This window comes from Asparagus officinalis, chromosome 10 (genome assembly GCF_001876935.1).
Source record: "Asparagus officinalis chromosome 10, Aspof.V1, whole genome shotgun sequence".
In the NCBI taxonomy this organism is placed as follows: domain Eukaryota; kingdom Viridiplantae; phylum Streptophyta; class Magnoliopsida; order Asparagales; family Asparagaceae; genus Asparagus; species Asparagus officinalis.
Window position 1 is genome coordinate 11,643,752 of NC_033803.1, and position 12,395 is coordinate 11,656,146.

Sequence of the window (12,395 nt, forward strand, 5' to 3'; positions counted from 1 at the left end):
TAAACAGGGTTTTAAAATAAAAAAAATCAACTTTTAAACCTGTTTTCTCATATATCATTTTACGGTCGACCGTCACGGTCGATCGCACCTTTGTTTTTAACCTGCGGAGCCAACAACAACTTTCACGGTCGACTATCAGCTTGAAAATTCCCACGGTCGACCGCCACGGTCGACCGTCAAAGTTTCTGTAATTTTCTGAGCCTCGAAAATGGCTCGCACCGTGAGATTTTCACGGTCGACTGCCGTTCACTCCAACGATCATTTTGTACAGAATCTGATTTTCGATTCTGTTGGTTTTTTGGTCATTTCTGTTGGGCTTTCGGCTGAGGTTTTGGGAGGCTATAAATACCTCATTGATCTCAGTTCTCATGGCAATCCAAGAGAATGTTTTAAAAAGTTTAACAAGGGTTTAAACTTGTTTCGTGTTTGTTTAAAAGAGTATTTAAGAAGCTTTTAAGCAATTGAGAGTTTTGGGTTTGTGAAATCAATTTCACAAGGGCTTGAGGAGATCCTATTGGTGCTTGAGCATCCAACCATCCTCCCTCAATCTCTTGATCCATTGAGAAGTCTTCTAAACTCTATTTATAGCTTTATATCTATTTGTTTATTTATCATTTTATTAAAGCTAGTTTTATATTGAGTTTAAGATTTGATTAATCTCTTTGTTACACACACCCACATTGAGCTTTTAGTATTTACATACATAGTATATTAGGGTTGTGAGAGATTGTAACATTGAGTTGTGCTTAATTGAGTTCTCGCCTTGTATTAGAGAACAAATCATTTGTTGTTACATTGTTAGTGTTGTAAAGTTTTCGGTGAGCTAGGAAACTGAGTATTCGGAGTTCATCATTGAAGATGAAGCTTGTCAATGAAGACAAAGCTCATCATCAGACTTAAAGCTTGTCAGTGAAGATGAGGCTCATCAAAAGGAAATTCACAAGACTTGCTATGACTCAGCCATCAAAGACGAAGTTCGTTAGTGAATACGAAGCTCGTCAGACGAAGTCAGTAAAGACAAAGTTTGCTATACTGTAAAACTAGACTTGTAAGATGAACCTCGCTACATATTGAGGCTCGTCCAATCTGACGAACCTCGCCATGCAGCGAGGCTCATTGTCCATAGAAAATCCAGCTGTAACGGATTTAAAGACTTAGTCAGCCACGTGGGCTAAGCTTCAGGAGCACGTTTCGCCCCATTAACCAACATGGCCTGAATTAAAAGAGGTAGTTACGCCCTCTACCCACAATTCTAACACATTGGTTACGTGCTGAAACTCTATAAATAGCCATGAGCGGCTATAAAGAAGGGACTTTTGGAAGATTTTTGGCTATCGTGTGAAGAGAGATCAGTGTATGCATTCTCATGATCTAAATCACCATCTGAAGCTTTTTGTAACCTTGATCTGATCGTCAACGAGAAGCAATCTCAGCTCGAGCATCGAGAGAAGCATCCTTTCGCCACTAAGAACCCACTTTTAAATAAAAGAAAAGTCGGATTAATCTTCTCTTCCTCTGTAATCGAGAGAGAGTAATTGTAAGGGATTCGTACTAAGCGATCGAACTCATTTCTTAAAATAAGAAATTCAATCATACATTTTTAGACCCTACAATGGGATGTTCCTTTAGAAGAATCCTAACTAAAGAAAGTCCCTGAAGAAAAGAGGTCTAGTGGTGCTGTTCAAATTTTCATAATAAGAGAATTAGAACAGTATTGTTATCTATCCAAAGCTTTTAAGCAAACTAAAAGCCTAAAATCGCTCAAACTAGCAGCGAGTGTCTTCATTCATAGGACTTTCCTGTGTAGCCACATCTGCACTCTGAGGTTATTTTCCCTGTAGCTGAGAATAATAAAATTGTATGTAAATTGGTTCCTTACAATAATGATAATAGATAGAGGGACTAGATGAACCCTCACCTGTAGCTCCTCATGAACTATCACCTCGTCCTCCACGTGCTCCAAAGTGTCATCCATATCTACCAAAGCAGTCTCCACCATGTCCACCCCTTATCTAGTTGTTTGTCTACTCTGTGTGACGAGGGCAAACCTATTTGCAGACTCTGCGACAGTACTTGCTAGCGTAGCTGGCACCGTTGATCTCAAAAAGTAATATGTCTTTGCTAAAGAACATATAGCAGAGCTCCCAATAATCTGTGGTCTTACTGAATTATAAGATTGTGGAAGAGAACCAGGAATGGTGAATACCATCAGTTGAACCTATTGATCTTGCATTTTTGAATATCCCCCGTAATGGAAAAAATATGTCTCATCTCCTCTACGAGGCGATTGAAGTTATCATCATGTTCCTCAAAATTCTGACTATGCTCGTCCATCTTGCTCCAAGCCTGAATGACATTATACGCTCGATTGGCATGTCCCTAGCCTGAGTACAATTGTTCCAAGAATGTCCACACTTATTTTAATATATTACAGTGAATTGCTAACTAAGGACATGTGGTTCCATATTGTTCCAAATTTAATGAAATAAATTAGTGTCATCCTTTTTCCATGAGGTAATAACTGGTATGGGGAGGTCATCTTTAAGATGATAATCCTTTCCCCTTCTGAAATATAAAGTAGAACCAGTTGCTTATAAAGTAATTAATTTGACACATTCAATTTTTGGTCAGTGATCCTGCTAGAGAACACCTCCATGTGGGTCTTCATATCAACTCTCTTATCAATAGCAGAATCACTGAAGGACATCATCGACATAGCAAATAAGATCCTTCAATCAATAATCTCCTGAAAAATAAACTACCAACCTCACTCAATAACAAATTAATTTTCAATAATCAAATCATCAAGAACTAATCAACAATAAATCGTAACATAGAACGACTTATCGCTTATCTCAAAGAGCTTGCCAACGATTGATCGTAACATAGAGCTAAATGACCAGCTAAAGATCTATAAAGATCTAGTTCGTAAGGTAAATAATTAGTTGACGATCTACAAAGATCAAGTTGGTAAGCTAAATGATTAGATGAAGATATATACAAATCTAATTGATAAGCCAAATGATTAGCTGAAGATATATGAAGATCTAGTTTGTAAGTCAAATAATTAGCTTAACCCCCCTTTTTTTTGTTGCACTGATTCCATGTAATTATGAAAACTCTAGTGAGTTTATTAGCTCTCTATGAAGTTATTTATAGTGTTTAAGAAAACAAAAAAGTTTATCTCTAACCAACGTGGGACTAAACAACAATAAACAACTAATCTCTCAACAGTATCATCTTATGGCCTCTGGATTCTCGCTTCTCCTCCTTTCCTTTTTGTGCTCTGCATAATTGAAGATTAAGGACTTGCACATCAATTTTGTTAAATTGCAAGTATAGATTGGTAGATCAATCTGTAACGTTTAATTCTTATGCCAGGCCAACTCCAAAAGTAAGAAGTGGAATAAAATATAAAATAAAGCAAAAAGATTCTCTGTAGTTGATCTTTGAATTATGTTGCTGAGATATTTGGCGCTCAGTTCTTTCTCTTTTTATCTCCATTCTTTTCTCACAAAGAAATACCACATCACTCCTACGCTCTCCCCCTCACCTCAAACCCATCACCTTTTTTTTTATTGTCCTAAATTGACTGAAATGTTGAGCACACTCCTCCCTCACCTTCCTCATTTAGCGCCATGTCATATCCGCTTATCCATCTCGTATACGAATACGGATACGGATACAAATATACCTCGGTAAGAAAAATTTATATCCATATCCATTAAAATCGGATACTGTTACGGATATACATGCGAATAAATAAGCGGATATGCATGCGGATACAAAACGGATATGAGAAAACTAGATAGTATTGAGAAAAAACATAGTTCATGTGATACAAAAGAGTTCGTTAATATGTTCATTACAACTGAAAAGTTAAGATTAGACATATTGATCATCAAAATTAATCACAAATCCATAATCTAAGAATCGAAACTATCATAAGAGTATGACTAATATGTATTCGGATATTTCAGATACGAATGTTTCACTACAAAACAATATCTGTAACCATATCCTATTGGTTATAGATTTGATTAACCATATCCATATCCTAACGGATACGACTACGGATATTTCCTCGGTTACGGATACGGTTTAGCACCCCTATTAGAATCGTAGAAAAGGTAATAGGTTAGGGTAGAAATGGAAAACCAACAAAATCCCCTCCAACTTTTAGACAATTGACGATGCTAGATATAAGCTATGCATCTCATTTATGATTAAATGAAATGATAGATGTGGGAGGGACGAGAGTTGAGATCCATCGTTTCCAATATGATTATTACTCTTTTAATGAAGTAATGGTTTTGTTTTTGACACTCCAACACCTTATCGTGTAGTGCAATTGTAGTGGAGACCCTGAAGTCTATGTATCTACACAGTTAACTTGACCTTATTGCTTGTTATTTCAACAAGACCTAAAGCTGATGGCAGACTTGAGTAGTTCGGTATCTCTCTACCTGCCTACCTAATTCTAATTATGGAAATAAACATATTAACAACAAAAAACAGTACATTCATGGAAATAAAATTATATGTTTCTGGATATATACTCTGAATTCAGATGGAAACACTAGTAAAAAAACGACAATTCTAGACGGAATAACCTAGACGGAAAAAATTTCCATCTAGGTTGAATCAAACTAGACAGAAATTTTCCGTCTAGGTTGATCTGTCTAGTTTGGGTCAAACTAGACGGAAAATTCCTTCTAGTTTGACAAACGAGACGGAAAAGTCAACCTAGACGGAATTCCGTCTAGGTTGCCTAGGCACTTATTCAGCCGCCAGCCCCCCCCCCCCCCTCAAGCACTTCTCCCTTCCCCCCCCCCTTTCTTACTCTCCCCTCCTCCCCCCTCCCGACTCCCCTCCCCGCCGCCTCCCGCCGCCATTACCCTCCCCCTTACCCCCTCCCGAACCCCCCACCGACCCCCCAAACCCCTCCCGACAGCCCCACTCAAACCCCTCCGAGCCCCCTCCCCTTGCCCTCCCGACCCCCCTTTCCCCCTGCATGACCACCCCCCTTCCGTCCCCCTCCCCTCCCCCTCCTTGGCAGGCCCCCTCCCCTCCTTGTGGCCCCCTCCCCCTTTCCCGCCCTCCCCCGACCCCTATTTCCCCCCTTGGCAGCCCCCTCCCTGCACCCCCCCTCCTGGACCCCTTCCCCCCACCCTTCCCCTAATTTCTAGCAGTCCAATCGCGACCACTGGCGCATATGTTGTTTCATCTGCTTAAAATGTATGATTTTTCTACTGAGTTTTAGAATTTTTAATTTTTTTATTATTTATTGTTGAATTTAGTTTAAAAACCCTAATTTATGATAAAAAAATAAACGAGTTCAATTCTGAAAACCCTAACTCAACTACATGTTAATTCATTTGAACAACACTAGTAATCATATTTTTTTTAACATTTATAAACTCTAACTCATTTAAGTTTCATTCGTGTTATAAGTAGGAGTGATTATTTAAGTTTGTGATGTGAAAATATGTGAAATAAATTTTAAAAAAAAATAGAGTGATATATAACACATTATAATTTTTTATAATGTGTTATAATCCAATTTAGGTGAATAAAAAATAATGTTATCCCTAGACTTCATCCAATAATTACATCCAATTTTTTGGACTTATAATGTATGATATATGACTCAGATTTGAGTAGGAGATGAAGTTTTCTCCCGAAAATGAGCGTTTATTTTATATTATAGGAATAAAAAATTGGTACTGAAATTCATAATTATTGGATCTGTTGTTCTCGGACGGGTTAAGAATATAGTTGTGCATACATCCAACTTTGTATACTTTGTATATTTTCATTCTTGAAAGTTTTGGCAGCATGTATTCGTTGTTCTCCGTATACAATAAGCGTATGTTGCTATACGTTTCGGGTTATTGCTGATACGCATAATAACATCCGCACAGTGTACAGGGAGAACAGCGGGTAGGTGTTGCCGAAATTTTTAAAAAATAAAAATATACAAAGTATATGGAGTTGGATGTAAGCACTACTATATTTTTAATGGATAGAAGCCTTCGTATGACAGCCGCTAGATTAGTGTAACTAGTTTCTACGTACGTTTTATATATATTTTATGTAGATAAAAATTCATAATATTGTTAAATGGTATATGAACATATGTTTGATGTGTGTTGAATGTATAAGAGTCATGGATGTATTAGTAGTTGTGAGACTAATCGTATTTAATAATTATATATAATTTACAGATGAGGATAATTCCTGACAAATCATGGATAGATATACCTAGGCATCATAGATTTCGTGATACACGATACAAGGAGGGATATAAAGCCTTCATGCGTTATGCGAAAATGAATCCGAGAAATTTAAGAAGCGGTGCTATGTATTGTCCTTGTTGTAGGTGTAGCAATTTGAAGCTGCTGAATAGAAATGATATACGGATTCACCTAATAAAATCAGGTTTTGATAAAAAATATAAATATTAGAACTGGCATGGGGAATGTATCACTGAAGATGAGGATCCAAATATGCGTGTTGGTACGTCCGGTGGCCAACGAATAGATGACACAGAAACAATGTTGAATAATATTTTTCTCGACCTACAGAATATGATGTTGATGATAATCTCGAGGATGATATTGGAGATAAAAGTGAAGATGATATCGAAGTTGAAGCTGAAGAGGTAGGAGATGTCAAAAGTGCTGAAACTATTGATGATTGTTTGTGGAAAATTTGATGTAAAAGAAATGAAAGAAAAATTGATTTGTATTCTCTTAAAATCGATTACAATTTGGATTCCGATTACAAAAGAGAGGAGAATAAATTTGATTCTCCCCTTTGTTTAATTCTGGGTTCTTCTTGGTAGCGATGGAGTGCCTCCTTCGAATGCTTGCGTCGAATTTGCTCTCCGTTGACGATCTGACCGTACTATCTCACGAGAACGATTGACTTGTATGATGAATTTGGTTTAGAACTCTTAACAAGTTCAAGAAACTCAGAATGAGTTAAAAACTCTGAAAAGAGTTGTTGAAAACTGAATAATCGATTAATGTAATTAACTTGCGTTACAAGTTTTAATTAAGAACTCTTAACGAGTTTTAGAACTCAGAGCGAGTTGAAACTTTGTAACAGAGTTGTTAGAACCGAAAATTCGGTTAATAACCAAGTAGATCTGCCGTTGGTGAAGGGATTCTCTGAGATTTGATTGACTAACTGCTCAGCAGTTCCTTGATCTTCATAAAATTCGCCCTCTCCTCCCAACCTTATGCGGTTTCAATCTCAAAATCTTCAACCCTCTGCGGTTTAGCTGCCAAAACCGATTCATTCTTACTCAGTTGAGTAATGCGGTTATTTATAGGGAGATAAGGGGTGTAACCAACCCCTAAATCCGCTCCTAAGTGGGCGAGAATCCCTCAGAACGTGGGATAAATGGTTCTTAGGCCGTTCAACTTGTGTTTGAACAAGTCAAACGCCTAACTTGGCGTTCTAGGCCTTAACTCTGCGCCTAAGGCTTGAGACGCAGAGTTAAATCTATGCTAGAGATTTGAAACGCACAGGCCGCATGCGCACAGGCCGCTTGTGTGCTGAATCTCAGCTCTGCGTCTTGAGTTTGAGACGTAGGGTTGAGTGTTTGCTGAAGAACGCACAGTCTGTGCGTTTTGTGTTTTAACTCTACGTTGCAGAGTTGAATGTCCACTGGCGAACGCACAGTTCGTGTGCGTTTTGAGTTTGGGAAACATAAAGGTGGACTCTGCGTTTGGGAGAGGTGGTTGGCTTGTAACCTCGTTCATTACAACATTACAAAAGCTACTGCTCATTGATCTTTGCTTGTTATGGGGTGTGAAAGTCGTCAGATTGTAACTCTCACAGTTGGTTATGAAGGCTACCGAATAGAGTTTTCATCAGCTGTCAGAAGTGTCGTTGATTTGTAACTCTTCTTCATCTATGTGAAAAGTCATCTGTTTGTAGCTTTTGTTTGTTGAAGCTTGATGGGGATCAGCTATCTATTGTAATTTTTAGACAGCCTACAGAACCCCCTCCAAAGTTTTTGAAAGTTCACGGTTGACTGGGATGAATTTTCGAAATACTTTGGATCCCAAAATTTTAGTTGGTTGGTTGTTCACTTTGTCTGATTTGAAGACATTGTGAACTTGGTTGTTGGAATGCTAAAATTCTGTTTCCTCGAACCAAACAAGATAGCTTTTGAGTTTTGATGACAATGAACTTAGTCAAACAAACTAAATCCCAAGTCATCGTCAGACTCGCCGATAGGCTCGTCCTTCTTCTCTTTTTCCTTAGAGGCAAGAGCAGCAGCATCCTCAGCAGATGCAACAGAGCAACAGCAAACTTGCTCGGATCCTTTAGATACTCCTTCACCCTCTCAGCCTATGGGAAGGTGTATTCAGTGTCAACAGCAATAGCAAGAACGTTCTTGTAGGCATTGACGAACATGTGAGGCGCAGTTGTAAGAGTTGGGTAAGAGAGGGCCAAGGATGACGAAACACCAGCTGCAAACTTGTCAACGAGGTTATCCTCCATGAGATTGAGCACCTCTGGGCTTAAGACAGATCCATTGTCATAGACAGAGAGAATCGCAAGCCCACATGAGAGGGGCTTTATCCTAAGTTTAGTCAGGAGGGCAGCCTCAGAGGAATCCACTTTATCTCTTTTTTTTATCAGCTCAACTGGTGGTGATGATTTTAGCAACATCACCATTACTCTTTGTTGGGATGTTAAGCCACTTAGAAGAATGAGTTGCGCGTCAGATCGTGTCTTCATTAATCTTGGTGGGAATGTTTAGCCACTTAGAATAATGGGTTGCGCGTCGGATTGAGCCAGATGATTTCAATGTTGTTGATTGTAATCTATCTGTACTCATCCAATAGACTCCCCAGCGGAGTCGTCTGTTTCTTCTCGGCTTTGGTCACCTTGATGGCCACATCTGCTTCCCTCTATTTATTTAAAGCTATGTCTTGGTTTTAAACATCGAGAAATTCATTTAGTGGCGTTTAAAACGCACAGGTGGATTCGCATGTTTGAAAATTAAAACGCAGAGTTGAACTCTACGTTCAGAAGCTCAACCAACGCAGACGCACATGCCACGTTTGGCGGGATTCTGGGCCTAGAATCTCGCCGTGATTTGACAGCTCACAGCTATCTATACATAGACCGCTGGGGTCAAATCAAAAGTCATTCGACTTTTCATCTGTCTTCTTTTGAAAAGCTTAACGAAGAGTTCATTTTGAACTCCGGTGAACCCTGTTCATCTTCTCCGATCATCATCCTTAATGGGTCTGAGAAAGAAGACTGTCTCCCGTCAAAGGTCGGCCGCTGCCGCTGCTCTGAGTTCTCAGCCAACCTCGGCTGTCGGCGGGTCGGCGGTGATGAAACTCAGGCTGGTGCGCCGTCGACACAGGCTTCTCTCGTCGATGGTAAGTATCGACTTTCATGACCACAAAACTTGCTTCGGCATCTTCTTTGAAAACCCTAGATGGGTTCTTGTGAATGAGGAAGATGACTCATTTCGATATTGTAACGTAGAGTTGGGACTTTGCGTTTCGAACTTGAAACGTTGGGGTCCGACTTCTGCGTTTGATGAAATTTAACGCCAGGTTTGAGCTGTGCGGTCGAAAGCTTAACGCAGAGTTCGACCTCTGCGTTGATAAAATTCAACGCCAGATTTGAGCTGTGCGTTCGAAAGCTTGACGCAGAGTTCGACCTCTGCGTTGATAAAATTTAACGCCAGGTTTGAGCTGTGCGTTCGAAAGATTAACGCAGAGTTTGACCTATGCGTTGATAAGATTCAACGCCAGGTTTGAGCTGTGCGTTCGAAAGCTTAACGCAGAGTTCGACCTCTGCGTTGATAAAATTCAACGCCAGGTCTGAGCTGTGCGTTCGAAAGCTTAACGCAGAGTTCGACCTCTGCGTTGATAAAATTCAACGCCAGGTCTGAGCTGTGCGTTCGAAAGCTTAACGCAGAGTTCGACCTCTGCGTTGATAAAATTCAACGCCAGGTCTGAGCTGTGCGTTCAAAATCTTAACGCAGAGTTCGACCTCTGCATTGATAAAATTCAACGCCAGGTCTGAGCTGTGCGTTCGAAAGCTTAACGCAGAGTTCGACCTCTGCGTTGATAAAATTTAACGCCAGGTTTGAACTGTACGTTCGAAAGCTCTCACTCCTCTAGGGATTTTGACTAAGGTTCCCTTTGTTTTATTTCCTCATTAACTAATTGAGTACTAATTGAGTACTTTTCTCTTTTGCAGTGCATTACTCCCGCGAACCTCTTACTTTTCGTCACTATTTTGGGCGTGAAGGTGGCGTGGATTTAAATATGCAATTCAATCTGCATCAAGAACTCCCAATATTCCAAGATACCGACAAGGATCGTGTCACTCTGATCTCGAATCCAAGCCCGGCTGTACTCAGGATTCTAGTTACAGACGCCAAGTTTGAAACTGAATCCCGCAAGAAGCTCACCAAACCAACTTTTCTGTTTGGGGATCATGTCACCATCCAAAAAGAGATCGTGACTGGAGGCCACTATAAGTGGTTGAGGCAAATAGGAGATCACCACTTCTTCCTCCCTGATATGCATAGGATGTTTCCTATCGCTTATTATCAGTGTGCTTCCGTCCCTCGACATATGGATTGGGACCTTGTCCGGGAGCAGGATGGGGTAGCTGTCGGGGCTTTGACTTACACAGGTGTACACACTGTAGGTTACAACCGCCAGGTGTCAGCTTTGGAACCTTGCCTATTCTCAAGGGGATATCCCGTTGGAGAAACAGCTAGCATAGCCAACACTTTCATGCGGAGATTTTTGGCTGTAAAAGGGGAGTTCCCTCCTTCAGTATTCAGAACCCCCGGATGGGTTCATTCTTCCCGAACGGGGTGGTGGGCAAGAATGACAGGGTTTGTGTTGACAGAGCTAGAGGAATCATTGGCTCGATCTGAACTCGGTTGCCCTATAATGGCTACCAGATGTGGCATTGATTACAACCACTATAATTTTTTTGCTGTTCTGGAGAAATACAACCCGGAGACGTGTACATTCTTCACACCTGTGGGAGAATTAGGGTTTGCCCTCCACGAATGTATGACGTTTCGGGTCTTCCTTTTGGAGACTTGCCCTATGAGGAGTTCATCCCAGGGTCAAATGAGCTTAGGATTTTGAAGGAGATGCATCCTGACGTCTATGACACTCTATGGTAAGTAATGTGACATTTTTAAATTTGCACCCAATTGACGGGGACACGAGGACGTGGTATAAAGCAGCTATCCTGGGCTGAGTATCTATTCTAGAATTTGTCCCACAAAACTACCGCTGTGTCTCGTCGGAGCGTGAGCACCCCTGAGATGATCCAAGCTTTGATCAACGATGCTACGGCCCATTATGTCAACGAGGGATTAGAAGAGGATTTCCCTACGCAGACTGAATTTGAAAGTTTCCACCACCAGGCTGCTGTGCCTATCTCTGACATGGCCTTGTTGGCGGGTTTTCTCATGCTTTGGTTGAAGCGATGTGTCGTCCCTACGAGGCCCATAGATGCTGTGATGATAGAAGTAGTCTACCCGGCTGTCCTCTTAGCTCATGGGAGAAGTGTGAACTTGCTTTCAGCTATGACGTGCTGTTTGCAGCATGGTTTGAGGGAGTTGTGCCTCGAATTCATTCAGGTGAAGGAGATAGACTCTGAAGGAAAGAAAAGTTTGGTGATACCAAATCCTCGAGTTCCCCTACCGTATATCTATTTGATGGCATGGTATGTATCCCACTGTCCTCTTTTGATGAGTGCCCCATCTCCCTCGGACGAAGGATTCGTCCCTTTTGTACAGAGATTGGAAGGAGCTACTTGGGAAGGCACATATGTAGTGAGGGTTCGTCAAATCTTATCGAGAGACCTCAATTATCACCTATTCCGCTATTTCCCAGACTTTGAAGGCGGTGGCTATGGGCAAGTGTTCCAGGATACAGCTGGCCCGGATGGTTTTACCCGCTTAGATGGAGGTGTCTTCCACTGGCTCTTGAACATTAGACCAGGTTATCTTCTCCTTAGGCAAGGTGATAAATGTATAATTGAGCCGTATCAACCGTACAGATTTGCTCGATAATTTGGATACGATCAACTATACATTGGGAATCCCCGGAGTCAACTTGCAATTGTTGGTAACATATACGAAGGGGCTCGGGCCTAGTACTACTCTACCGCAGGCTACACTGGAGCTACCTTTAGGTTACCTCACAAGACGCCTAATTCTCTCCTCTCCATAGCTTTCTGTAACTAGTATCACACAGCTAACAAGATACATGATTACAAGTTGAATTTGTCGGGGCTACGGGAAATTAGGAAGATGTACTCATCCAGAAGAGGATCTCGGATATCTCGTCTGAAGGGAATTAATGAGTTCTTATCTT

At 40.8% G+C, this 12,395-nt stretch overlaps 1 pseudogene; it reads right to left on the reverse strand.

The window, feature by feature from the left end:
• LOC109826456 lies at positions 8,207–8,860 on the reverse strand (annotated as a pseudogene).